Source organism: Meriones unguiculatus, chromosome 8 (genome assembly GCF_030254825.1).
Source record: "Meriones unguiculatus strain TT.TT164.6M chromosome 8, Bangor_MerUng_6.1, whole genome shotgun sequence".
Lineage (NCBI taxonomy): Eukaryota > Metazoa > Chordata > Mammalia > Rodentia > Muridae > Meriones > Meriones unguiculatus.
The window spans coordinates 107310685-107338393 of record NC_083356.1 but is presented as its reverse complement, the minus strand read 5'-3'; the positions used below and the strand labels follow the sequence as shown (position 1 = coordinate 107338393).

The following is a 27709-nucleotide window of genomic DNA, read 5'->3' as shown; positions in this document are numbered from 1 at the left end:
CAAAAACTTTGGGCCCAGGAGGGCCTGTAGTGATCAATACTCCAAGGACCATGCATGAAGAAGACCTAAAACCCTGGCTCAGATGTAGCCCATGGGCAGTTTTGTCTCCAAGTGGGTTCCCTAGTAAGGGGAGCAGGGTCTGTCTCTCACATAAACTCAGTGGCTGTCTCTTTGATCATCACCCCTGGAAATGCAGCCTTGCCAGGCCACAGAAGAAGATGTAGCCAGTCCTGATGAGACCTGATAATAGCCTAGGGTCAGATAGAAGGGGAGGAGGACCTCCCTTATCAGTGAACTAGGGGAGGGGCATAGGGGGAGAAGAGAGAGGGAGAGTGGAACTAGGAGGAGATAAGGGAGGGGGCTACAGCCATGATACAAAGTGAATAAAATTGTATTAAATAAATAATAAATAAATAAAAATTAAAAATAAAAAGGAATTTTGGATTCAACTCCGTCTTGAACTCTTTCCAATCAGGAATTTTGTTGTCTTAATCCTACAGTGGGTCTATTCTAGGGCTCTAAGTATCTAAGCCATAAACTATAAGCAAGCTATACTCACTAGAGGACACAATGCAGGTGAATTGTTTTTCTGTTTCTTTCTTAAAATTACTAGCAAGCAATATTGGTTTTGTTTGAATACAAACTCTACCCTTTGTACCTGGGGAGGGGGGGGAGTAAACTATTTTCTTTAGAAACACATAAACCCCCATTAGCATGCTCCTCTTTATCCTGATAAATACATTTTTGCTGCCGTAGATGTCTTGCAGAGTCAACCCTGTTCAATGAAAAACATGTATATATATATATATATATATATATATATATATATATATATAATGTATACACAAATATACATAACAAGCATTTATTTGTCATTACTGAGCATGTTCTGCTGTGATATCTGTGATGAGAATTTTTGCATATCGCCTTATTTGAGCACAGAAGTGGTATATATATTTATCTCCTTTCCTAGGTGATAAAATAACCGGATCTTAGCATATTAATAGAGCTAGGATGATAGCTGAATTCTGTTGGGCTCCTGAGCTAGGCCTGTATCCTAGGAAATAAAGGAAACACACTCATTTCTTTTGTGAGGCTTAACTAAGTTGATATGATACATAAACCTTACTTACCACCACGTAGTGTGTGGCGGTCTCCAGCTGCTCTAGAAGGATAGCGATATGAAGTCAAAGGTCCCTGGGCCTTTGTTACTGTTTGGTGCTGTGACTTTTTTTAAAATTTGAGAATTGTTCATACCTTTGCCCCATTCAAGTTTTTCTCTCACAACAGGATCTATCTAACTCTACAAATAGTAACACAGTTTTAGCATACTCAAAAAACAACACAACTCCAGAGCCCTAAGGCTCTGTTAGAAATAAGGCTTATACCACACCTGTGGCTGCTTGTCTATTGTTTGAGCCAAGATTCCTCCTCTCTCTTTCTCACCTCATCCAGAATTCAGCAGAAGTCCACAGGGAGCAGAGCTCAGAATGTGTAATCTGGTTATGTGTTTTTAATTTTCCTTGGAAAGGCTGAAGCTCTCCTGTAGACTCAGGATGATACCTGGTTGGTTTTCCTCCCTGCCTTTGGCAACACGCTGCCCTGGGCTCAGGCCTGCTCCTGGCATGTATGCCCTTTGAAGCACACATTAAGTAGGCATTTTGCCTTGGTGATTAGAAGCAACCTCAATTGTTTGGATTAAAGAGAGGACGGGGAAGCAAGGGGAGTGTGGCAGGAGAATAAATAAAAGCAACATGAAGAAAAAAATATGAAGAAAAAAGTTTGTTCCAAGGTTTCAAGCCTCTGAATTTGCAAGATCCTCTAAATATCAGTTATATAAATAATTTTCTTCATGTTCACTGAAAGGGGAAGCTACCTTTTAGCCCACAAGTAAATACTTTTCTGCTTTCTTGGGAGGATAGAGGAAGGTGGGGGCATTTTGCATCTGGACTGGGAAAAAGTCTCTCTCTGGTGGCACTGGTGAAGGGCAGAGCATGAGAAGCAGGAGACAGCAATGAACTTTCTCTTTGTAAGGCTACTGCTGCAGCTAAGCTGTGGTCAGAGGTTTCAGGGCACTGCCCCATTCTACAGGAAACAATGGGAAACTTCACTTTCTCTGGTTTTCTCCAGAGCCAGAGGAAGGAGGGGGTGGGGGAAAGGTTGGGTAGGAGGCTTACCTGAGTTAGCTGCACTGCCATTCATCAGGAGTGGCTAAGGGTGACTTTGTGTGGCTCTTCACTAATTTCATAAAATATGGCTGCGGGCTCTGCTTTTTATTGTCTTTGGTTTGACTGGATTAGCTACAATGTAGCAACTGAGGAAGAGAAGGCAGTTACATCTTATCAAGGTGTAGTGTAGAACAGGGACAGAGTGTGGGATGGTGAGAAGATTCATAAAGTAACAAATTGTGAAGATGTGAAAGTGTAAAAACAGAGACTGGGTACAATGTGAACCATCGTGCCCCAAAAGTAATTCCTAAGACAACTACAAAAAAATGAGAAACCCGCCCTGGACCTGACTTTTGCACCATTTTCTGAGAGTTCAGGGAATCTGATGAAATATCTCTGGTGAATATCTACAGATCATCAACCAATTTAAATCTTACTTTACAACTATAATACAGGTATAACTAGTTCTAGTTGTTGTGGTAGGAGAATACTGTTCCCACAAACAAGTTCATATCCTAAATCCTGGGACTTGTAGATACATTAGGTTACATGTCAAGGGCGATGTAATGTTGTGGCAGGATTCATTTCGTTATGCATGTGGCTTTCCCTGTTCTACCTTGCACATGGAAGAGGGAGATGAAGGAGAGGTTGAGTGATACTATAGGAAGGTTCCATGCCATCTCTTTCTAGTTTTCAATGGCACAAGTCAAGCAATGCGGGCTGCATCTAGACAATAGCAAAGTTCAGAAACTGCATACCCTGTTACACACCATAGAAAGGAATTCATCACTTTAGTCCAGTGAGACTCACACTGGGCTTGTGTACTTTGATACAATAAAACCGTAAAATGTTGTAAGCAACTGACAGCTAATAGAAGGAAAAGTATGTTTGGATCTGGTACCCACTGCTACATACTAAACCACCTCAAAATGTAATGGTCTAAACATCAGCGATCTCTGTCCTGTTTGGAAAACTGGAATCCGGCAGGGCTGAATAAAGCCCTTTTCTCAGTTGCTTGCACCATCAGCTTAGGAGTTTCTTTGGGGCACTAGGAGTCCATTTTCAAGAGGGATTACTCCCATGGCTGAGAAGTGTGAATTATGTGCCTGGTAGGAGATCAGCTAGAAGAATACTTGTGCTTCTCATAGCAACACAGGCTAATAGTAAGATCAAGGATGCCAAGGGGTCAAGAAGAAAGAAGAAGGCATGACCTTGTTATGAGGAAGAAGTAGGCTGGGAAGTACAGTCATACTCTGCTGCAGAATTTGTAGTTCAGACAATAACAAATCACAAAGCCAACAGTGACTTCATGGCATTAAAATAGAACTAGGAGATGCCTATCACCTAGAGACGTAACAATACAGAGATATATATGTATGGCACATGGGACCATCTACATAAACGATTCCTTGGCATTATGTATGATTTTATGACATTTTATCATTTTAGAGAAAGATCCTTCTGCGTGGACAGGACACTGGTAAGCACCATGCTGAGTCATTCAGGCAGCAGCCTCAAACATTTCATCATTATTCCATCTCCTGATTGCATCATTTTCTCTTGTGATTGATTTAATCCCATGTTGTTTTTGGCATCATGGCCCTTAAATATAAAACACCCATTGCTAATCTTTCCAGTAAGAGTCCATGTCAAGTGATTGACTTGGACATGAAATCCAGATCAATTAAGGATGTTGAAGATGGGAAATCAGTGGTGGGTGTTCCTCCCAAGTCAGGAACAGTCCATCCCACCACAGCTGTGGTTCTGAAATACGAGAGAATGGGGCACAGGGGTGGGGTGGGGTGGGGAAAATAAACTGTCAGTCTAAGTTGCTGAAGACGATGATACTAAAACCAGTTGGAGAAGGTGTATATCAAACAGCAGACACATCACCATGGCAATCACAGGAAAAATATCTGTACTCAGTTCTATAGAGCAAGAGTGGCTGCAGCATGATATACAAGGTGCCATTACCTCTGGGTGATCTGACTGATTCAGAGTCTTCATTACCCAATGAAGAAACAGCAAGAGCTGTATATGAGGATACTCTTAAAAGGTCAGCTGAAAGGTCTTACTAAATTTTAAACTCTAATTGTGGGAGAAAATTTTATTCCAGACACACCCTTTCTTGGGATGAGAGTAAAAGAAGAAAGCACTGATGGCAACCACCAGCTCCACCATGGTATTGAACCTGAAGCCCTTTCCAGGGAAGTAAGATGTGAGGTAGGCGACAGTGATGCTGATGATCCTGGCCTTGTGCAGACCTCTGCTAATGTGGGTATTTGTAACCAAGCTTCTACCAAAAATTTTAAAAAGTAATAACAAAATTTTAGAGTAGGAAAGTACATAGGATTTTTAAAAAACTCAATGCTATTATGAAACAGCCAAAAAAGTGGAAGAAAAACTACTTTAAAGCATTTATAAAGTAAAAGTTAGACACACACAGTAATACCCCGGACCCCATCGCCTCTCAACCCCTTATGATGCAGCCAGAACAACTTCTGTGTATATTAATTTTTGTACCTTTCACAGCGTACTCTTCTCGTACCCTTTCTATCCAGACGGAGACAAATGCCACTATGCTACAGGTGCCAACAGTATTCAGAATGCTAGTGTTCTGTGTATACTTGCAGCCTAGGAGCAACAGTCTAAAGGCATTTAATTTTGGGTAAGCATGTCGTGTGATGTTCATGCGATCACAGAATGTTCTAGCAACACATCTCTAAGCGCATCCCTACTGTTAAAGGATGCATGAACGCGACGTGATTTCACTTTTGCCGCACCCTGTCAATACGCTCAGGTTCAAGGGAAGCAGACATGGATTCCTCTTTGTGAAAAAAAAAACTAATAGGTTTTTGGTAGCACATGTGGAGCTGGGTAGATGTGTGAAACTGTTTCTGGAAGGCAAATTCTGTTAACACTCATTCAGGCAAAAGTTTTCCCTCTTTGTGTATTGTTTATAATGTTATTCTTCAGAGACTATATTAGTTGCTTTGACTTGACAAAAGCAACTTAAGGAAGAATGAGTTTATGTTGTTCATGGGTTCAAGGAGCATAGTCCATGTGGCCAGAGTGAAGAAGCAGACAGTAATAAATGCCTGTTATTTTACTAGCTATCTACTTTTGATTCACTCCAGGACCCCAGCTTATAGAATGGTACGACCCATAAGCAGGTAGGTCTTCCAACCTCAATTGACCTAAAGTAGGTAATCATTCATAGAGGCTCATTGCCAAGGCGATTCTAAGTCCTGTCAAGTTGACAGTCAAGATTAACCATTACAGAGACCATAAGGATGCCCCACGTGCCCTTAAAAACCAGTCCCGTGCTAGCATTCTTCATCCTCATCCTGTTTTCCATGCTTGTCTCTGCCTAGCTGAGTCTTACGGACTTCCCTTTTCTAAATTTGTTGTTATTCTCATTGTACCTTCATCATCAAGGAACAACGTGATATTTGTTAGGTTGAAACAAAGGAAGAATGATCTATCTGCCTTTGTTGTCTGGCTGTTGAGAAACAGTTAAAAAATTGTTTTATTTCTTTAAGAAGTTCTTTGGTTTCCTTTGTGAATGTCGTCCTGCAAGGCAAGTCTTACCTGAAATCAAGTGCATAGGTTCATCTCCGACTCATGATAACAGGACTAGATTTCTATAAATTTTGGCAATTTTAATTATTCAGTTACATGAGCTGGCTTAATCATACCTGAAGGTCAGTCAACCGGATTAAGGTTTCCTTTGCCCCTTTGCCGTCTATGCTTAAGACCTTTATCTCTGTCTCTTCCAGGTGAAAGGATAAGGCAGTACAATTGAACAGAGGTTCAAGTCTCTCTACTTGGTTTCTTTTATATCAGTTAAAGTAGTTTCTGTACATTAACATCATAGTTGATAATTAAGTCTTTTTCTCCCCTCTCAAAGAAAGGTCTTTAACTTCAGAAGACCTTCAGTGTCCTGATTTTTAGTAGGTGATGACTAATGGCTGGGTCCCTCATATCCCATCAGTGCCATCAATACAGGCCTTTGTGATAGTGGAAGAATTCTGTGTTGGTGAAGTCCATCGACCTGCCCCTGTGGCTACCAAGCCTCTGGAACGTGACTGCTCTGACTATGAGAGTAATGTTTAATTCATTTCACTGAAGTGAGAGTTAAATAGTCTAGTAGCTGCCATGTTAGCACTGTGACACTGGATCGGAAACTTGGCCTGACTTCTTTGTCAATCATCCTGTTCTAAAGTGTCCTCAATATCAAGGGCTGAACTTGGAAGCCATTGCCATTAGACTTCTCAAAAAGCATGGCAGTTTAACAGGATGTTTGCCTCCTGCTGCGAATCATTTAGTTTTATGAGGTTCATCCCATTCACTGAAGACATGGCAATGCCAGGGATCTGGCATGGAAAATACTTGGACACCTTGATTGTTACAAGGTTAGGAAAGCCTGCCTCATTCATATACTAATTCTGTGTGACAAATCACCATAAAACTCAGTGGCTCACAAGTCATACAAGCTTATGTCGTCTGGGTTCAGCTCGTCTCTTCTGACTATTCCTGGATTTGTCTCCAGGTTCCAGGTTCATAACTTCCTGTGTCCTATGCCTTGGCGTGTCTTGCAGTAGAGATGTCTGATGAACAAGTAACTCACACAGTTAAGCATAGATAGAAATGTAGAATACTGTCAGCTTGGTACTAAGTAGGACATTATCTTTCCTCACTGCAGGAAAGGGAAGTGCTATGACCAGTCTGCCTGTCTCTGCCCTGCTTCCACACACTCTGTATATGTCTGTCTATCTTTCTTCTCATTCTTTTCCATCCCTGTCTCCAAGTGTCTCATTTTCTTTTCTGGGAATGACAATGGAACAAACTTTTTTTTTTCTTTTCTTTTTTACATTTTTTATCCCTGGGCGGGGGGAATGAGACTTAACAGTCTGGTATCTCTGTCTTTTTACTTCCATCTTTGAGAAACTGTTTCTTAATCATACTTTTTAAGGGCAAATGAATCAGCTACTGTGGATAATTCAATATAATGTTGCTAATTCTGATCTTTAATAGCTTAGTTGGTATTCCAAGGGTGTAATGGAAGAATTAGTCTAAATGCATAAATTTTGCTATCTTTTCTCTTTCCCTTAAAGCCTTTCACGTTCATTTACTTAAAAAACGCAATAATTTCACATCAATTTATCTCAACTTATCCCATTTGGAGCTCAGCAGTATTTGTCTAAAGTCATCCCAGCTAGTGTTATCATTCAAGATTCTTAGAAGCCAAATCTTTAAATGAATGGTGTGTTCTTTCTTCCTTCCTTCCTTCCTTCCTTCCTTTCTTTCTTTCTTTCTTTCTTTCTTTCTTTCTTTCTTTCTTTCTTTCTTTCTTTCTTTCTTTCTTCCTTTTAAAATTAGGTTAGAGGATAATGTGTGAGCATGAGCTATGACCCTGTTTACAAAAATAAATGCTTGTGGTTGTATCTGTCCTGAGGAAGAGGAAGGCTGCTTCACCTCTAGGAAGCAGCAGTTGGGTGTTCTCTTCATTTTGTGAGTATTATCCTCTTGTTGGGTGTTATTCTGAAAGCAGCATTATTTTTATAACAAAATTGTTAAAAAAATAAAGCTCACTAATCACTGTGCTGCAAATATTTTGACAGGCTGTCACAGTTGGCAGGAAGGAAACATCATATCTCCCGGAGTTATTAAGTTTCTGTTTGTGAATTCCCATTGCGGATTAGGAAAGAAAGACGTGAGGGTACCTTTGGGGGCTCAGTAAAATATTTTAGAGCTTTGTAGTTTTGCATCTTTTCTATTTCTTAAGTTTCAGTTGTTTTCCTGGTCCTTCATTTCTATACCTATCATATTCTAAAATGACTATCCTTGTAAATCTGATATAATAATTCCAGCTTTAGCTCAGCTTACAGTAAAGGATGGCACCCAGAGGAAATGCGACTACGCCTTCTCACTAAAGCCTCACGGTCTCTGATGTCATTTCACGTCATCCTGACATGACTTGTGGCTGGGCAGCAGATGTCCTCTCTTCTAAAAGCAGAGAGTTCTGAAGCAATGCTCAAATATTTCTGATTTTACCTAAAGATAGCCCAATCTACCAGTAACAACTGTCAAAGGAAAAAATGTAAACTCTAAGTTTCCAAGCATAAATTTCCTCCTTTGTCACTTAGCATACACGGGGCAGAATGTCATAAACAATATTCATGACCATCAGTCTTCCTAGTTGACCATCAGTCTACTTTCTGGGTGTCTAACATAACACTCAGGAAAATGGCTTTGATTGCTGAGCTTCAAACCTGGGTACTAGGTTGACAATATGGTTCAGTGGGTAAAAACACACCACTGAGCTGTCAGTCTATACGTGAATTCCATCTCCCAGACTCTCAAAGTGGAAGGAAAGAACCAATTCCCACACATTGTTCTCTGGCTTTTACATTTTTGTCCTGACATACTTGTACACACACATGCACACACACACAAAGTGATGTTAAAAAACCACATTTTCATATCTTCATTACTGCATTACATGGCATTCACCAATTTAATAAAGCCTTACTGAGTCTCATTTTTGCTTCTTTCCAAGCAGGAATTAAAAAAGAAAAAAAAAAAGAAGATAGCTACTTCCTTGAGTCCTGATGGATTAAAACAGGGATCTGAGAGCATCTAGAAGGGTATTTGTTATGTATGGAACTCAATATATTTGAGTAATTTTCCCTTTAATATCCTGAGGAGTTGATGTGAATATAGTTGGATATTTTATAGTTTCCAGAGATATAATAAAGGACACTGCCTTATTTTTTGAGAAAATTCACATGTGACTAAGCTTTAAGCCAGATTCACTGAGATAACATATGACTATTTTTTTTTTTATATGTAGAAAGGACATTTAAAAGGCAGGCTTACATGACAACAAACACAGGGCCACATCTGCTTTGTGAGATCTCTGGTAGCTTTTTTATGCCATTACAGAATATTACAGTATTTGACAGCATAAGAAAAAGAAACCCCTGTTTCTGATATCAAATCACCTTAAAAGTCTGAATTAGAGTACCGTAAATCATGTAAAATTGTTTCAATTTTATTGCAATGCACTTCAGGGAATGAATTTGATTTTCTGAAATATTTCAACAGGAATGGCCTCATTATTCACTTTCGAGGGTTCTAGCTATATTCAATACACATCACCATATAATGTTACCAAATTTTATTTTTATATTATGTATTAGCCCTCTGAAATCAATATCTGAAACACTTAATTCCTGTAAATGGGAATTTTCTTATTAAAAATGCATAGGATATAAAACAAACCAATGACTGTTCCATCTATATTGTGCAATGCCACCCTTTGCTCTTCAACACTGATGCATATTATTTTAATTCCATTCTTCTGGAAATTAAAGATGGAAGAGTATTGCTTCCTTGAAAAATTCTCAGGAAAAAAATATAATTCAGGAACAATATATATTTGCCAGGTACAGGAATAACTCTGCACAGAGTGAGGTTCTTTCTCTTCTGTTCTGGTTGATGAACATTGCTCAGGGGCTACCCGGTAAGAATTCTATGTTGCTGTCATGCTAGAGTTTGAATGAGGTGTGTATCTTTGGTCACTAGGGAGTAAGGACAGGACTGGATCAAATCGCCATAACCTATGAGCTATGACTTTGCAATTCAGCTGAAGAACTGCAGGCCCCAATCTTGTGAATTCATAAGGTTTATTTTTCAAATTATTTTTTTAAAAAGCTCCACCTTCTGAGGGAGCAGTCTTACCAGGCCACAGAGGAAGACAAGGCAGCCACTTCTGATGAGACCTAACAGACTAGGATCAGAAGGAAGCAAAAGAAACCCTCCCCGACCAGTGGACTTTGGGAGGGGAATATATGGAGAAGGGGGAAAAATGGAGGGCTTGGGAGGGGAGAAGGGAGGGAACTGGAGGGGGGATACAAAGTAAGTAAAGTATAATTAAAATTTTAAAAAGAATAAAAGAATTGGAAAGAAAAAAAAAGCTCCACCTTCCTCAAAACTCAGTTATGACTCAGGCTGATGAATAACATGCCATGGATTAGTTGGCATAATTTGAAATGGCTGAACATTATCACAGAGGTCCAAATGGAATGCAGGAGTGAGGAACTAGAGCTCTCACAAGGGGCTTGCTGAGGTGTGCTGATGCGGGTCGAGTAGCCTCCGTCTTCAAAACGCCTGTCTGGGAAGCTTCATACCGAATTTGAACCCTTATCTCAGTTTCAGTCAAAGAAAGATACAGCCTGGCGGACTGAATGAATGCTATTTGCCGTTATCAAAAAAGGCCCATGGTTTTATATTGTAACTAATTCATTTTTGAGCAAGGCCATCTGTTTCAGTCAAAACAAAGGGACACAAAGAAATACTTGTCTCCATACATTTCTCTCATTTGACAACCCTCGTGGAAGGAAATCCGGGTGGAGACTTATTTTTCCTGTTACTAAATCCAGGACTCATTACTCCATCTTAGAATTTAGGAAGGAAACTTCATGACCAGCACAGGTATCTTTACAGGAAGTGAAACTTTTCCTTCAGTGTAAATGTTGACAGATACTGTGGCCATCAGGGCCTTTGGTCTCTTAGGTTGTTGTGTTGCAAACCTTCAGCTGTCTTGCCATACTCGGTGCCAAGGCCGTTCCAGGGTGATTTTTTCCTGTCTTCTGAGAACAGCTGATGGCGAGCAGGGCCAGGAAACAGTTACTTAGTATCTTCCACGTTTGCATTGCGTAAGCCCGGATACTCTGCAGCCTGAATTCTGGTAGGACTTGCTGTTCCCAGTCCACTCCACTTCCCTTAATGACATGATAGCCCTGATCAGGTTGGTGACCTGTGTGGGAAAGCGAGGCCTGAACGGATGGGGTTGATGAGAACTCTGACTGCAGTGAGCCGAGAGTGACAGACTCCTGGGAGGCAGGGAGGCTATTTAAACTTTTGGGGAGTGGGTAGAGGCTTTTAGGGTGAGCGTACATCATCGGCCAAGGCTAAGGTGCTGGGAACGCGTTATTTGCGTGAAGAGGAATTTTCTGGACATGACCTACTAAGGAGAGAGGAAGTTTAATTTGTAATCTGGCTGCCTGGCTAAGTGAGCACTTCCAGGGTGTCAGAGGTGAGAGCTACCTGTACTGAGGGAACAGTTCTACTCCTGCCAGTCTCAAGACGAGATTTTAGGGGTGTGGGCACACACACTTTCATCTCACTCCCGTTCCAGGCCAGCTCTCCGAGTCACATGGCTCCCAGGCCCCACAGAACTCATTGTCCTAATGACTTGTATGAAACAGTTCCTCATCCTCATGGCCTTTTTATTGTCATTTGTAAAATAAAGAAAATAATAGTGCTCACCTCATAATTTTGTTGTGGATTTTGATGTGTGGTTGTAGGCACAATTCATGCTCATGGCACACATGAAATATATATTATAATGAAAGTATGTGCTGGGACCTTGGCTCTGGGAAAGGACAGCCTGCTGAACTGTGGTCTCCTGATGTGTGTGACTATCCTGCTCTCCTCTGTGCTGCAAGGTAAGCTTCGTCCCAGGGTTCGATTGCTCCTTAGCTTCTGAGCCACCAAGGTAGTGCCACAGCCTGGCTGAGCCCTCAGAACTCCTTTCCCACCAAACCTACATGCTTCCTCAGCTTTCCTTCTCTTTCTCTCTCTTGAGAAGCCAAGACAAAGACTTTGTCTTTGGAACAATGCAAGTTAGGATGGTGGAGAGATCCCTGTTAATATAACTTATCTTTGAATAGTTAAATGTTTATGATGTGAGTAAACTTTAACAGCTCATCCATTGGGAATTAGGCATTACATATCAATGTTCTTTTTCATGCAGAACAGTTCTCAGAGTGATAACTCAAAACATGAGACTTAAGCAAGGGTGCAGAACTTGCCTAGAATATGGGATGACCTTGGGTGAATCCCTAGTACCACAAGACAGAATGCATACCTGAAACAACTGTCCCTTTCATTGGTAACAAACAAGTTTATGTTTATCTTCTGAATTATTATCTAGATTATTTCTATAGTGATAAAAATCTAGGGAAGCAAATACCCCAAATGATCCATGACAGCTTAACCTTTTCTTAAGTTGGTTTCCTATGCACAGAGTTGTACAGCAATAACACTATTAAATTCTGATTTAAAATTTGTTTGAAATATACTGTTCCAGACTCTAGTCATTATCAGATAAGTATATTCCAAGAGCCCCAATATTTTAGTTAAAATTAAGACATTTAATGACTAGAAGTAAATTCAAATGATATTGAAATGCTTAGTAACAAATTGTATAGGGTATTATAGAGTAGTGGATAAAAGGATGGAAAGATGGCTCAGTATTTAAGAATACTGGATACACTTGCAGAGGGTTGGGGTTTGATTCCCAGCAATTGCATGTTGATCTACATTCATCCGTACCTCTAGTTCTAGGGTATCCAATATTCTTTTCTGGCCTCCACAAATGCCAAACACATATGTGGAACATATACACACATGCAGGCAAAAGAGCCAAACACACACACACACACACACACACACACACACACACACACACTTAAAAGTATATTGAATTGGAATTTGCATATTTGTATTTGAGGAAGTATTTATAGGAATTTGTATTCACTATTTTTGATCTTTTGCTCTTTCAGCTAAAAGCTGAATGTTATTATTTATGGTATTCTCATTTATTGACATTTATTTGACAGAATTTTAAATTGGGTATAATGGCCTACCACATCCAAATTATGTATCATGCAATCCTGGCAACTTCAGTAGGCTGATATTTCATAAATGATATTTATGCATTGTTCCACATACAACTGTGCCTCTGCTAATAATTTTAATTGTGTAAAAAACCCCAAACTTTACTTATTATTATAATAACATTAGAAAGATAATGAATGCTTCTGTCTCGAGGGAGAGAAAAACACAGATCCTTGCAAATTCATAATGAACCCATGGAATATGATTTTTACCCATAATGGAAAACGTGAGAGGTTTGCTTTTGCTGCCTGGTGACCCCTTAAATGCAGAAAAAAATAGTCTAAAACTTATTTTACAATGAGAGGGCCCACTCATGAAAGGCCTTTACCTCTTTCCATTTCTATTCTGAACAATGATGATCAGTTCCCTTTGGGAATGGAATTTCCCACAAGCAATGTCTCCTGACTATTACTATGCATCAAAGCCAGGGGATTAAAATACAGCTGCTGAGGAAAGCCCCAGATTCCAGCTTTAGAGGAAAGCCTGGCCTTCAGGCTCAAGTCTGCTGACCCTCTAAAAAACCGCAGCCATTGGCCAGCAGTGTTTATTAGTTTATTAAGAAAAATTATGCTCTAATATTTTTGTTTCAGTAAGATTTTCTTGGCAGGGCTTATCCTTGAATGGACTTGTCAAAGTTCTGTGGTTTTTGTAACTTTCTGCGGTTCAAAATTTAAAAAGACAGTATTTAAGTCTGTGCATTTAACTTTTCAGGGCCACTGATGTGGTGTGACACAAAGCCCAGAGAACTGGGATTTGATCATCCCCCATGTTTCTGCTTCTGCCTCTGCTGGATGGGGTGTTTTTGACCTTGAACTGCTGCGATAATGTATAATATAAAGGACTTTACAGAGATAATCTTTAATACTCCATTTTAAATATCTTTTTTTCCCATCTAAATTCCATTTGAGCACTAATGGATGGAAGAATGGGAAAGAGATGACCTTAAAATAAATGTTTTAAAAATCATTTATTATTTTTTTACTCATTATTTCTTGGGCTGTGTTTGAACCTGAAGGAATGGCTTACAGAAAAATAACTAAAATCAAAACCACAAACCTTTTTAATAACTTATAACCCAATGCCACAATGTCCAGCATCATCCAAGCACTTTACTTCTTCACACAAGACTACACCTTTGAAAAACTCTAAAATTTCATATAGTAAAACTATATAGAGTCAGGCTTTCTAAGACTAATCCAGTAACAGCTCAAAGGCATAAACATGGTCTGGAGCAAATTCACTGTTATAAGGTACAGCTACAACAGTGAAAATGCATTTTCAGTGCTACATAATTTAAGAACATTAAGGCCTTTCCTTCAGAGATCAAGAAAATCAAAACTGCTCTAGCTTAGAAGCAGATGCACTGATGGCTGAAAGACCAGTTCAAATGGTAAAATGGAGTGCCTTCCTACCCAGTTAACTTGTACTTTCTTTGTTTCCAAATGGATCACTCTAATCAATGCCTGTTAGCATTTAGCCCTGCTGCCTTGAAGATAATTTATGCCTTGCCTCTGGTCATCTTTTTCTTCCTTCAAAGGACCAAATCCTACCTCTTGGTCACTTATATCACAATGGCATATTAAATAACACTTAGCTCACCATCCCATGTTAGAGGATTTCCTGGTTTAGCTCTTCCTCTGCCTTTATGTGTCTTTGTATCTTAGTAGTAAAAATGGACGGTGTTATCACAACATACCAATCAATCGGGACACTGAAGAATCTAGTACATTGACAAGTTGTTTCGAAAGAGCCCCTCAGTACAGAAGGCAGCACGATTCTCAAATGGAAGGGTAGAAAAAGTGGGCTATGCCATTTGAAAGGACCAGAATTTGCCCTGTAGAATTATCATGTTGCAATGCAACAAACAAACAAATCTAAGCTAGGACATGGCAATAAGGATTCAGGCAGAAGAGGATAGCTCTTCCAAATTGCCCAGTATATTTTCCTCACATCTTGTCCTGTCATCCCCATTTATCCTCTGATCATAAGCAACCTCAGTGATCATATTTAAACTCTGAAAATGGGCATAAAATTCCGGCACTCATTCAATTTCATAACATAGTCATTTTCATGTAATATATTCAATTTTGTTTAATTCAAGGCGACTCTTCAAATTTCCTCAGTGCACCCCAGACACTGAATCATCCAATCAAGGTAATATTTGCCCTGAGAGCTGTAGAAGAAAAATGTCAACAGCAACATCATGAAGTCCTTATGTATTTAAGCAATTGTACAATGCTGTATGTGTGTACTCTCTCCTTTAAACTGCACAGTACAACGACATGCTATGACTCACCATACCAGTTTTTGTAGATTGAAAATCAGAGGCCTAGGGAGCATAGAGAGGGGGCCAGGAGGTCCCAGGCACTATAGATAAGCGAAAGGACGAAGCGAGGGAGGTTTAACTGGGGGCAAGGAGAGAGTAACAGAAGTAAGGGAGAAAGGAAGGGTAAATAACAACAATACTATTTGAAAACCACAAGGAGAAACACACTGTCTTATAAGCTTACAGGAAAGATTTGATATAAAAATGGAGTATAAAATACATATTAAAATGGAATTATGCCACACGGTGTGATAATGGTTCTCCGAGAGCCACGGAGACTCTCTAACAAATACCCCAGTGCTAAGTAAGGGAAATCTCCCTTCATGACCAGAAACCTCTGGTCAGAGGTTTCTAAGAGAACTTCAAAACAATATAGCCATTTTGCCCTTGAGAGACTAAAGCTGAAGGTATCACAAATTTTGGGCACAGGACCTGGTGGGATCAAACTAATTCTGGAGGTGTCCTTCCTGAGAGATACCTCTCATGCAAAATATCAATGGTGTAATAGTGGCAATTATATCTTACATGAAACCAATAGCAATATAATTACACATAAGCTCCACTCAATAGGAAGGAATTCACACCTCGTACTGTGAAATTAGCCAACCGCTCAAGGCTGCAATTGCTCAAAGACTTTAGAGGAGAACATGATGCTGTCATTTTCCTAAATAAAACTAACTGTGAGATGTATCCTAAATATCTATTGTTATAACCAAAGATAAGTGTAGCCCTGAGCTCTCACTAATAGAAGCTTCTTTCTGCCACTGCAGATAATGCTGAGAATAAGTGATTGTGGGGTGAAAGGCCCAGCTGGTACATTTATAAAACCATCCTAATCCTACAGCTCAGGTAACATTGTGGAATAGTATGAAGAATGCATTCTAAGATGGTGTCTTCTAGACATCACAGATGTTAAGCCCATGAAATCTCAACAACAGGGTTGCTTAAACAAGAACGGAATCACGACAACACCAGTCAACATGTAAATGGAAATAGGGGAAGTTCACAAGGCTCCACGCCTAGAAGAAGAATTAAAGACAGTGTCTACAGAGGGCAGGAGAATCAGTTTTCCCCAGGTCAGAACCTTGTGATAGTTATTCTATACCAAGCATTCGCCTCAGCCTGAAACACATGTACACACAAGCATCTCTAAGTGAACTCTACAGATTGTATATATAAACATGCATGTGTGTGTGTGTGTATGTGTGTGTTATGTGTAGGTATAACAATAGTGAAAATAGAAGAGGTCACAAATCTCTGAGGGAATCTGGGGATTGGAGGGAAGAGGAGGGTTAAAATGATGTAAATATAGCCTACACTTATATGAAAAGGTTTTTTTTTTAACCAGAAAATCAGAAGCCTATGGATTAAGTAAGTCTCCAAGGTTCTACACATTAGCTGTATTAAACTCAGATTAAGAGGATTTTGTAGGTAGAATTTATACTTTGATAAAAGAGATAGACAAAGATTCCCCCAAATTATCAATAGCCATAAACACCTGTATACAACATTTCTCATGTTTATATTTCCAGGTAGAGCATGATGTTTTACACATGGCCTGGCAAACCTCTACTGTATGTGGTACTCTTTCCTCTAGGTACATGAAGACAAAGAATTCATTGAATGATATTGTAGCCAGCAAGCTTTTAATGAAAGTAATGGAACATACTCACTCACACATAGCAACTGTCATTTATTGACCATCTACTACTTGTTAACTATAGCGGTAGGTGTTCTACATGCATTGTTCACACTTTGCTAATGAGATTGAAAAGCCAAGGGGTCAGAAGTGGGATTCGAATGAATACTATTCTATCCAACTCCTCAATATAAGATGATTTGAAATATAAATGTTTTATATATATATAAATGTGTGGATATAATTTTCTTTCCCAATGTCCATTTTCTTCTTCAAACTGCACATGGATGATAGCTAAAGACCTATTTTTCCTCATCTTTATCTATAGCAAGATGTTGTCCTCTCTCTGCAATCTAGCAAGTAAATGAGACCAGAGGGAACTGAGTTTTTCTCACAAGAGACAGTCTGCCTCCTAAGCTTGGCCAGCCATATCTTGATCTGTTTGAAAGGTGAGCATGCCTCTGTGAGCCTGGGCATAGCCAGCATAGGCCTCAACAGGAAAGTGGTGTTGACAAGGTCATGAGGTGTCCACCATGGAACAGTGATATGGACCTGAAATGATTGTGTTCTCATCACTATTTAGTATAGTTTTCCCTTGCTTATGTCACTGCCATTTCAGATTTAATACAAGTGTCTACCCTGTATCTCAGCAAACTCACTGAGACAGCAGAGCTCAAGAGGAAGAAGCAATCACAAAACAACTGTGCTGGAGAATAAAGGGAAGCAGGGAATATTGTCGCCAGATGAACAGATGTCCCACTGCGGAAAAATTCTTTTGGTTGCATTTATATAACTGAGGTCACTGGGATCAGAATATTTCCAGGAATTCCATGCAGTGGTGAAGATAGGCTACCCAGAAGACCCTCATGTCTAATGAGGGCCTTGTGTATATCACGGGGCTGATAACATGGACTAACAGTGAAATCTCCCCATATGTGTATTTCCTGGCTTTTTTTTTTTTATCATTTCTATAAACTGTGACACAGCTATGAGCAATGCAGAGAGAGTAGCTGAGAATCTCCCTCTCCTTAGTTTCGCCAAACCTTATAAAAAAATCCTTTTCCTTTGATCTGTTTCTATCTCCGAGTTTTTCTGTAAATCAGTGAGAGTGATCAAGACATAGGTTCTCATAACATTTAGTAGTTGCAGTTTAGTAAATAAGTAAGTTACAGTGTATGTGGGGGATGAGGACAAGTTTGTACACTAGTTGATTTACTAGGTTGCTTAAGCATCACATTATATTGATTATCTAACCTGAATTATGTCATTAAAAATTCTGCTCTTCAGTTTTAAGCCCTGATTTAAAATATCTGACTAATCACTGAGAGGCATGTCTGTAGGAAAATGCCAGGACATGAAAATGAAAGCTAGATTATTCAATCATTTACATGTGCAATTGTTAACATGCAAATTTGAAACTTTGACATCAGGGTGGATTGAAGTAAAGAACAAGACGTTAGAGGCCGAGAGCGAATCTCTAGAAGAAACACTTAGAAGGCAAAGCTGTAGAATACACACTTAGAATATTCCAGGCTCTGAGCACAATCCCCCACACAAATAAGCAGGCAGGAAAAGACTTAGAAGGAAAGGAGAATAAAGTGCCGGTAGAACGTAAGGAAGAAAATTTAACGCTTACTTAGATTATCACTCTGAAGGTGTTACTCAGTCTAAGGCCTGACCAGAGAGATTAAGCAGAAGCAAACAAGATAAGGCAGTATGTGATAGAGAATGTAATGGGCAGAGCCCCCAAACAAAACCTGGCTCAGTCTAAGTACAAAAGCCACCCAGGATGGCTGCATTTTGAAACGAGGGTGGATACTGAAAGAGTGGTCAGAAGAAGCTATCTAAGCTCAACAATGAGAGAGAGACAGTAAGACAGAGAGACAGACAGAGACAGAGACAGAGAGAGACAGAGAGAGAGAGTATGTGTATTAAATCCCACTTCTTCAGCAATAGAAATGGTTGCTGGCTGGAAAACTGAAGAGGAATATGTATCATATAAAGGAGGTTGCAAACTCTACTGCACTGCTCTCATTAAGAAATAGGGTGTGAGCCAGGTGTGATAGCACATGGAGTCCCAGCACTCAGGGAGGCAGAGGCAGGAGGATCTTTGTGGAGGCAAGCCTGGTCTACAAAGCAAGTCCAGGAATGCCAGGGCACACAGAGAAACCCTGTTCTGGGGAAAAGAAAGCAAGAAAGCAAACAAGCAAACAAGCAAGCAAGAAAGAAATGGGGTGTGTGTCACTTCAGCTTGGCTCTTTCCTCAAAGAGATTCTGCTCTATCTTGAATGGAACAGGAATCACTCATAAGGGGATACTAAACATGAGGGGGCTGGGGGACCCCTCTTCACACAACCAGTGTTCTAACTTTGTGGAACCTATGGGACTGAGCGGAGCCACGAGAGCCCTCGGGGCTGTGTGCCTGAGACCGTCCTCTGAATTGCTAGTGCTTGTGTTGATAGGATATCTGAACCCCCTAGCTTGTAAACCCGCATTTGGAGTAGAACACTGGCCACTTTTTTTGTTCTGTGGACTTAACATTCATTAGGGAAACCCCAGGGAGCCAAATCACACCAGAGAATTCTGCCTTCCCAGTGAAGGCTATGGGAGAACACCAGGGAGGCAATGCTTGGTTGAACCTTCTGGCCCACCCAACTGGTCTACAAGTTTGTGGTGGGGTTCAGCAGGAGAATATGTGAACAACCCTGGAGAATTTTCTGGGATAAACCTTGGATGCTTTTACAGATTTTATTCCTGTCATCTTAATAGGCCTACGCCATGCTGCATTTTCTCATGGAGAGAAAAGACTGGACAAACCTCCAGTCCTTTAACTTCTTCCACTCATTATAGCTTCTATAAACAACGGAGTGTGGCTGTCCTGAATGTTCACTTTCAGCTGAGCTCCCAGTGGCTATAGCTGTGTGGGAAGCCCAGCATCCATATATTATGGGGAAAAATTGGGCAGCTTGTAGTGGTCATCCAACAACTGGGGAAAGTAAAGAATTGCTGTTTTAGGTTTCCATGTATCTCAGTGTGGTTGCTTATGCAATGATAGTTAATTGACAGACTCAGAAAAATACATATCTGAATGGGTTGGAGAGGAATTGGCACCATGCAGTGTTAGGAAGGGTGGGAAGAGAACATTTTAAAGTCGAGAACAATGTAAAGAGATATACTAGTATGTCAGACTTAGTATGAGCATTGTTTATACTGCCAGTTAGCAGAGTAAACATACCAACTTGTTGAGCGTCTTTAGTTTGCAAAAAGGACATTTTCCCTTTTTCCTCCTGTTCATGAAGTGCTGCTGTAAGGATTTTTCTCTCCTGCACAGTGATTATACCCACAAAAGAAACTGCACATTAAGCACCCTGTACTGCACAGCCCTTGTCTTTATCCACCATTCATCATAAGGTTAGAACAAGCTAAGTCTCCCTTGATTCTCTGTCTATTGAACCCTGCCCAAGCTCTCTGTGTGTTATGGATCTGAATTAACTGTGTCTCAATGTGTCATGTTTTGGGAGATTGGTCTCCAGTGTGGTGCTGTTAAGAGGTGGTGGGAATTTAAAGGGCGGCAGTGTGTGTGTGTGTGTGTGTGTGTGTGTGTGTGTGTGTGTGTGTATGTGTGTGTGTGTGTGTATAGTGGGATGTCTTTAGGTCTTTGGATCGTTGGAGGCATGCCCTCAGAAGGGAATAATATAGATTCTCCAAGAACCTAATTTTCTCTTTGGCTTCCTGTCTCACCATGTGATCTCTCCTTGGTATACTTTCCTGCCATGATGCCAGCTGCCATGTTGCAGTACAGCTAGGGAGGCGTTTCATCAGCCAGTGACACACTATTCAGATTATTAGCCTATAAAATTCAAGTTAAATAATTGCCTTTTCAGATTAAAGTGCTCAACCCCTGGTAGTCTGCTAAAATAGCTGAAATGGAAATGGATGAACACTCTTTCAGCCCTCTCCTAAGGGGCTTAAATAAGGGTAACATACTAGTCACTGTGCCTTGTAAGTCAGGTTTTTACTTCCTGGCTTTTTTTTTTTTTAATTAAGTGTCCGCTGTGCTCATTAACATCTGTTGCAACATCTACTGTCTCTTTTTGTTTTAATCTCCCACAGGTTTTCAAGTTGCTATTCAATTGTTAGTCTGGTTCTTCTGGAAAAGACCCCTCGAAATGACTGCAATTAGGTAAGGCCTTACAGGCTTTGCCCCAGGACCCTGGGCATGCTCGTGCTGTGAATTCTCATTTGGGACCAACGTTTCAGGGTTCCCACCGAGCATCTTAGTAGATTCAATCACACATTCAGCTGCCCCTTATGCTATTCATTTCCTTAAGGGCTATAATTTGACTTATCATGCTGCCAGTCTGAGTTCTGGTTACCCTCCTTCCTCTCCTTGCTCATCAAAATTGTTGGAAATTGGCCTGAACTACAAATCTGGGGGACTTGAAAGAAGGGCCTATCTCATTAGTTTTTTTCCCCCCGGATTACCCACAGGCCATGATGAATTCATTGAGTTAAAAAAAATTGCAAAGCCCCAAATGATTAAGATATTATTATTTTCTTTTAGAGTCATGTATCATTATGTTATCAAGTAGATGACACTTGGCATTTGATTTTTATGATTTGGGGTAATTTAAAAACTCTTGAAGAGTTCTATTATTCCTAGGTTATTTTTAATCAGAAAAAATATCTGAACCCATTGAAGTTAAAATATCTGTTTAAGTGCTAAGAAGGACATAAAATTTAAACTACAGGGCTCTTACAAAGCTTGTACCAAGATAATAAGGACTGTGCTTTAGTTCTCAAACTAACTCATTGGGAAATAAGGAAAGAAAACTGCTGAGTTCTAGGCTTTCAGAAAGTGAACAAGCATATTCTTCTTATTATAAAGCAATACATATTTGCATATACAATAATATGGTGAAAATGATTACTCCCGGGATATGATGCAAGGTAGGTATACTTTATGTATGTGATTAAGCAAATTACTCCTAAGACCAGGGAACTGAAAGGCACACAGATTAAATTAAGATACTTTAAATCACTTGGTTCATTAAATCAATTTAAACACATAATGAAACACATGAGAAAGAGGCGAGAAACAGGGCAGCGAGAGTGCCGACAGAGCAGGAGGCTACTACTGGAATTCTGGCTTATGCAATGTTTTATATTCTATTTTTCTCTTCATGTGGTGTTGTGGACATGAAAACCAAAGCTAAGGTATCGACAAAGCAGCTTTACAGGTGGATGGTACATAGATAAACACACACACACACACACACACACACACACACACACACACACACTTTAAAAGAGGCATAGCTAGGCCACAGAGGAGGACATTGCAGCCAGTCCTGGTGAGACCTGATAAGCTAGGGTCAGATGGAAGGGGAGGAGGACCTCCCCTATCAGTGGACTTAGAGAGGGGCAGGGAGGAGACAAGGGAGGGAGGGTGGAATTGGGAGGGAAAGAAGGAGGGGGCTATAGCTGGGATACAAAGTGAATAAAATGTTATTAATATAACAAAATAAGAATAATTAAAAAAGAGGCAAATGTGCCAGGATACAAGTAAAAGCAAGCAGTTAGTCTAGTGAGACACAAAAGCTTCATTTGCTAGAGAGAGTGTCATTAAGTGGTGTGCAACTCAAAACACATCAAGACTGAGCATCTTAGCACCTCCCATGTGCTTAGCTTATGGTTTGTGCTAGAGGCATGTGCTCCTCTATGCACGACTAATTTGTTTCAAAGGTTGCTAATGACTTATTATGATAGTAATTTGGATGTCAACTTGACAGGATTAAGAAGTTTGTAGAGAAAAGGTACAGCATTATTTTGTGGTGTGTCTATGTGGGTATCTCCAGATATTTGTGGTTTGTGAGTTAATGAAGTGAATGGGGACTATCTACTCTAAGGGATTGTCGGAGAGACAAACCAACCAATCAAGAGTGCTTTCTTTGCTTTCCTAAACCTGGGACATTCCCCTCTAGACCCCAGGTTTTCAAGCTTTGGGTCTTGAGCTGGCAATTATACTACTGGCTGTTCTGAGCATGAGGCTTTTGGATTTGTACTATCCCATGCCTGTGGATATCCTATCCTATCCAAGCCCATATCCTATCCAAGGCTGCCCAGCTTACAAGAAACTTCTCAGCCCCTATCATCCCAGTTCCTTAACAAATTTCTTTCCACATGTATCCCTATATCCACATCTGTCATATCAGTCTTTTTCCGAAGAATCCTGACTGATACATCTAAAAAGGGCACATAAGTTCTGCCTGTTTTAAAAGCTATTTATTTATTCATTTTCTTTACCTAACAGAGCCCATGGTTTTCTTCATGCATTATAAAATAGTGAATTAGTCAGTATAAATCCTGCCATATAAATCCTATTTCTTGTATTCCAAAGCAGAATTAAATATTCTGAAATACAGCAAAAATTCACACTGTATTTTTTTAAATCAAATATAAATTGAAATTCTACACAGAATGGGCAAAACCCAAGTGCAGAGAGGACATAGAAGGGAATGAGATAAACATCCATCACATAGAAAGTTCTCCTGAATTTTGAATGATAGTTTTCATTCATGGTGCTGTCATCAATCACTTCATTCTAAATTTTTTTTCTTGTAATCAGATCACCTTTAGGTCTTTGGTATGAATATTTGATATTGAAGGAAAGACTTAGGAGACCCTGTCATCATATTTGATTTCAGGGTCATAATGAAAACAAAGCGATTCCACAGTGAGCATACCTGTTCCTTTTGACATCAGGGGAAGGCAGTGGAGTAAATGCAATGACTGTTAAGGACCTGTTCAGCGGTGCATAAAGAGGTCCCTTTCCACATAGCTAAGATTAAAGCTACTCAGTGTTTAACTTCAATATAGTTTGAGATAATATATTTTGAGATAAAGGTCATACCAAGCACACACAAAGGTAAACTCTGAATATCTTTGAGGAAGCAGAAGTGGGAAAAGGAAAGGAAGGGAAGGAAGATAAGGATGAAAGGAATGAGGGGAGGGGAAGAAAGAAGGAGGAGGAGAAAACAGGAAAGTAATATAAAACTACTTGTAAGAATTTCAGTTCTTAAAAACTTAACAACTACCTAAAACATTAGAATTAAAAGATAATTATCAGTGAATATAATTCTTTTACCTCAGCTTTCTTACCACCTTTACCTGCCAACTCTGACATTTTGACAGATCTAACAGATCTACTAACTCATGCCACACTGAGTACCCTTTCCAGCAGCACGGTATCTTTATTACCCAACCACACAGATTGCTACAGGGGCTTTTCTGTCTTATGTTTGTTTTTTTAGTTCATGTGATGGATTTAAGCTTTGATGGATCACAAACTACATCCTTGGAAATGGGGCAGGGAGCTGAAGCTATGATCAAGGGCCTCTAATCAAAGCAAGGCTGGTAAGCTCTCAGTCCGCAGTCAAATGCGTGTAGTGTTATTCTATATCTGAAAGAAAGATAAACATCAAGATATATATTGCTCACATAGAAACAAGTTTCAAACATATCTCAGAATGGTAGCTTGGATTTTAATGAATATAACTTGGATGATTTCCATTTTTGATTCTATGTGCCCTAAGAAATAGATTGATCCATACATCTAACTTGGTTGTGTAAAGTTGTGATTTAGGAATTCTGTTTCTTAGATCAACAATCATAAATTATGTGCTTCAAAAGTGACCCATTTAACCAGTTATCATTTAAATGATAACGACATTCTGATATTCTTATTTCAAGACTCTTAGAAGAATTAAATTTAACACACTTTTGTAAAGAAGCAATTTGTTATCTGTTTCTTTCCCATATTGTTATCTTAGCATCAATTTTGCTTTTAGTGAAGTTGATTTAGAATTTATATCACATTATTTTCAAGTCTGTATTTTCCTAATAAATATTAAATATATTCCATATTCTTTAAAACTCTTCTCTTTTCTATTTTTCCTCCTCTGCAGTCAGTATTCAAAATACAACAAAAACCTTTGGAATGATAATTTCTTTTTTTCTTTTTTTTTCTTTTTCTAATAGACTTGAATGGCATGGTATATTTTCACATCATGTTGCCATAGCTACCAAACCTTTTAGCTCATCTTCATTTAAATATGCTCAGTATTAAATAGAAATGTGACTTAAGCAATTTGAAATGCTCTGTAATTTTTGTTTAAAATAGTATTTATTTGATAAGTCCCAAGTTCCTTATTTCAAGGAGAATAATTGCAAGAAACTCACTAGCTGTGAAGCACACACCCGTAATTTCTGTAAATCAAGTTTTGTTTTGTCTTGTTTTTTTTTTTTTTTTTTTTTTTTTTTTTTTTTTTTTTTGGTTTTTAAAGGCAACACTTGCCTAAGAGGTTTTCTTACATCTATATGGGTATTTTTTCCCCCACTGACTCATGAGGAGTTATTTTTCTACTTAAACTCGAAGATGTCTGAATTAGTACTGAGTCCTTTTAAAAATATCTGTGCAGCCACACTCGAGTATTGAAACACCTTGATAATAAAAGCCTTTGACTGAACCGGTCTCTCTCTCTCCTTCTTCTTCTCCCCTTCTCTTTTATCTTCCCTCCCCTTGTGTCCCTCCTTTCCTCCTTCTCTGACTCTGTCATCTTGCAGGGAGGTAGCAAGCAGCTGGCTAACTTACCACTGAGGGGTGTTCAGGCGTGTAGGCAGTGGCTACAGGAACACAACAATGACCCTAAAGCACAGACTGGGTTCCCTCTGTCTGGGAGCCTTGCACTGTAGGGGCTGTGGTTAGGAGTTCCCTATGTGTATGTGCATACATGTATATGGGAATGTTAAAATTAGCACGGAACAGGAACACTGGTGATTTTTCACACACATCACATTGCTTAAGTACTCTCTGTGAAATCTTGACTGGCTTTGAAATAAAAGTCAGTCACCCTCAAATATTAAAGCCTTTGGTCAGAAGCAATGTAGCTTGGTTTGATAACTTTTAACTTTTTGATATAATAACTAGGTTTTACCTAAGCCAAACTATTAGCTCAGATTCTAAATACATATAAAATTGCAATGTCTGGTAAATAACCATGGACATTCATTTTTGTGAGGCTATGGTAATGACACACGAGACATGTTTTCATCAGCAAACTTAATTTCTCACAAAATTGGAAAATATTTATTGAAGTGTCAGCTGTTCAAAAGTTCTACATGTATCATCTAATCCCCCTACCTCTAGCTTTTTCCCAAAACAGAATGCTAATCAGAATTAAAGTCAAGGCAGGAAAATTTTAAATAATCTTTTACTTTGAGTTTCAGGATCATAGAATGACAGTCAGTGCTTATTGTAAATAAATCCTGATCTTATTTCAGTCTTCAGAAAAGCAAACCAATAATAAATAAATTAAAATTGACCTTTGCATCTAAGTGAAGCTGGAGGAATAAAATATTTAACAAGTGTAAGAAAGAAGGCAAGCAAGACAGTGAATGTCCTTAGCTTATTTAAAATTTCCCGAGAAATGCTTTTCTTGCTTACCCCCCTTAGACCTTGAAAACAGAAGCTTAAGGATCAGCAGGTTGGAGCCAGGTCAACTGCAGGCACCTGCAATCCTCTAATCCTGCCATTAGAGAGGCTAAACAGGGAGATCACTAGCTCAAGGTTAGCCTGAGCTAGACCTTAAAATTCGGTCTTTAGAACTCCTCAGTGATCTCCCAGAAACTAGTACTAAAAAAAAGAACTCATTATTACGCTCCAACCAAGGACAATGCACGGAGAGGACCTAACCCCCGAGCTGAGATGTAACCCATAGACTATATTTCCAAGTTGGTTCCCTCATAAGGGGAGCAGACACTTTCTCTGGCATGAACTCAGTGGTCAGCTCTCTAATCACATCCTCCTGGGGGTGCAGCCTTGCCAGGCCACAGAGGAAGACAATGCCACCAGTCCTAATGAGACCTTATAGCTAGGGTCAGAGAGAAGGGAAGGAAGACCTCCCCTATCAGTGGACTAGGGGAGGGGTATAGGGCGAGGTGAGCAAGGGAGGGTAGGACTGGGAGGAGACTAGCGAGGGGGCTACATCTGGGATACAAAGTGAATAAATTGTAATAAAATGATAACAATAAAAAATTTTAAAAATGAGACACGTGGTTTCAGAAATAATTATTAAATTTCTATAATTATTAAAAAAGAACTGATATTTCTTTTTCTAGGATTTAGCAGGACAATGATTTATAGTGGTTCTTCTATAAACATTGTCACATCTGCCAGTTTCTCCTATCTGTCCCTCCTATCTGTAAACTGGTTTATGATAAACTGCCACATTTTTCAGTTGTTGAGATAATATATTCATCTGCTAACCTAATAAAACTATGCATAAAATGAGAACTCATTATTATTATTATCAATTATTTGTTATGATTACATTGTATAAGCTGGCCTTTAGCTGGGTTTGTAATCTGACCTCAGACTCCCAGAGAGCTGGGATTACAAAGGCGTGCTGAGGTGCCTGCTTTAAAACCCAAGCTACTCACATGGTTCATCCGGCCTCCGTCCATGGCTCATCCTTGTGTATCACTCTCTTCTCTCTACCTTCCTTAACCTCTTTCCAGTTCACAAATGTGTCAAGAATATCCTGCCCCAGGGTGTCTTAGGGTCACTACTGCTGTGATGAAACACCATGTCAAAAGAAGCAACTTGGGGAAGAAAGGGTTTATTGCACTCACAGCTCCGTACTCCATTTCATTATCAAAAGCAGTGCGGGCAGAAACTCAAGCAGGAGATGGGAGCAGAGGCCATGGAGGGGTGCTGCTTGCTGCCTTGCTCCCCATGGCTTGCTCACCCTGCTTTTTTATACAGCC

The 27709-nt window shown here is 39.6% G+C and overlaps 1 protein-coding gene and 1 long non-coding RNA gene across 8 annotated transcripts in view; one reads left to right on the top strand and one right to left on the bottom strand.

Moving 5' to 3' along the window:
• Positions 1-27709, bottom strand: part of B3galt1 (beta-1,3-galactosyltransferase 1) — a 547096-nt gene that overhangs the window by 142168 nt on the left and 377219 nt on the right. The gene's annotated exons all lie outside the window — the stretch shown is intronic.
• On the top strand, positions 10935-13820 carry LOC132655918 (uncharacterized). Its single transcript, XR_009593874.1, has 3 exons — positions 10935-11271; positions 11543-11683; positions 13629-13820. It is a non-coding gene; the product is annotated as an uncharacterized LOC132655918 (long non-coding RNA).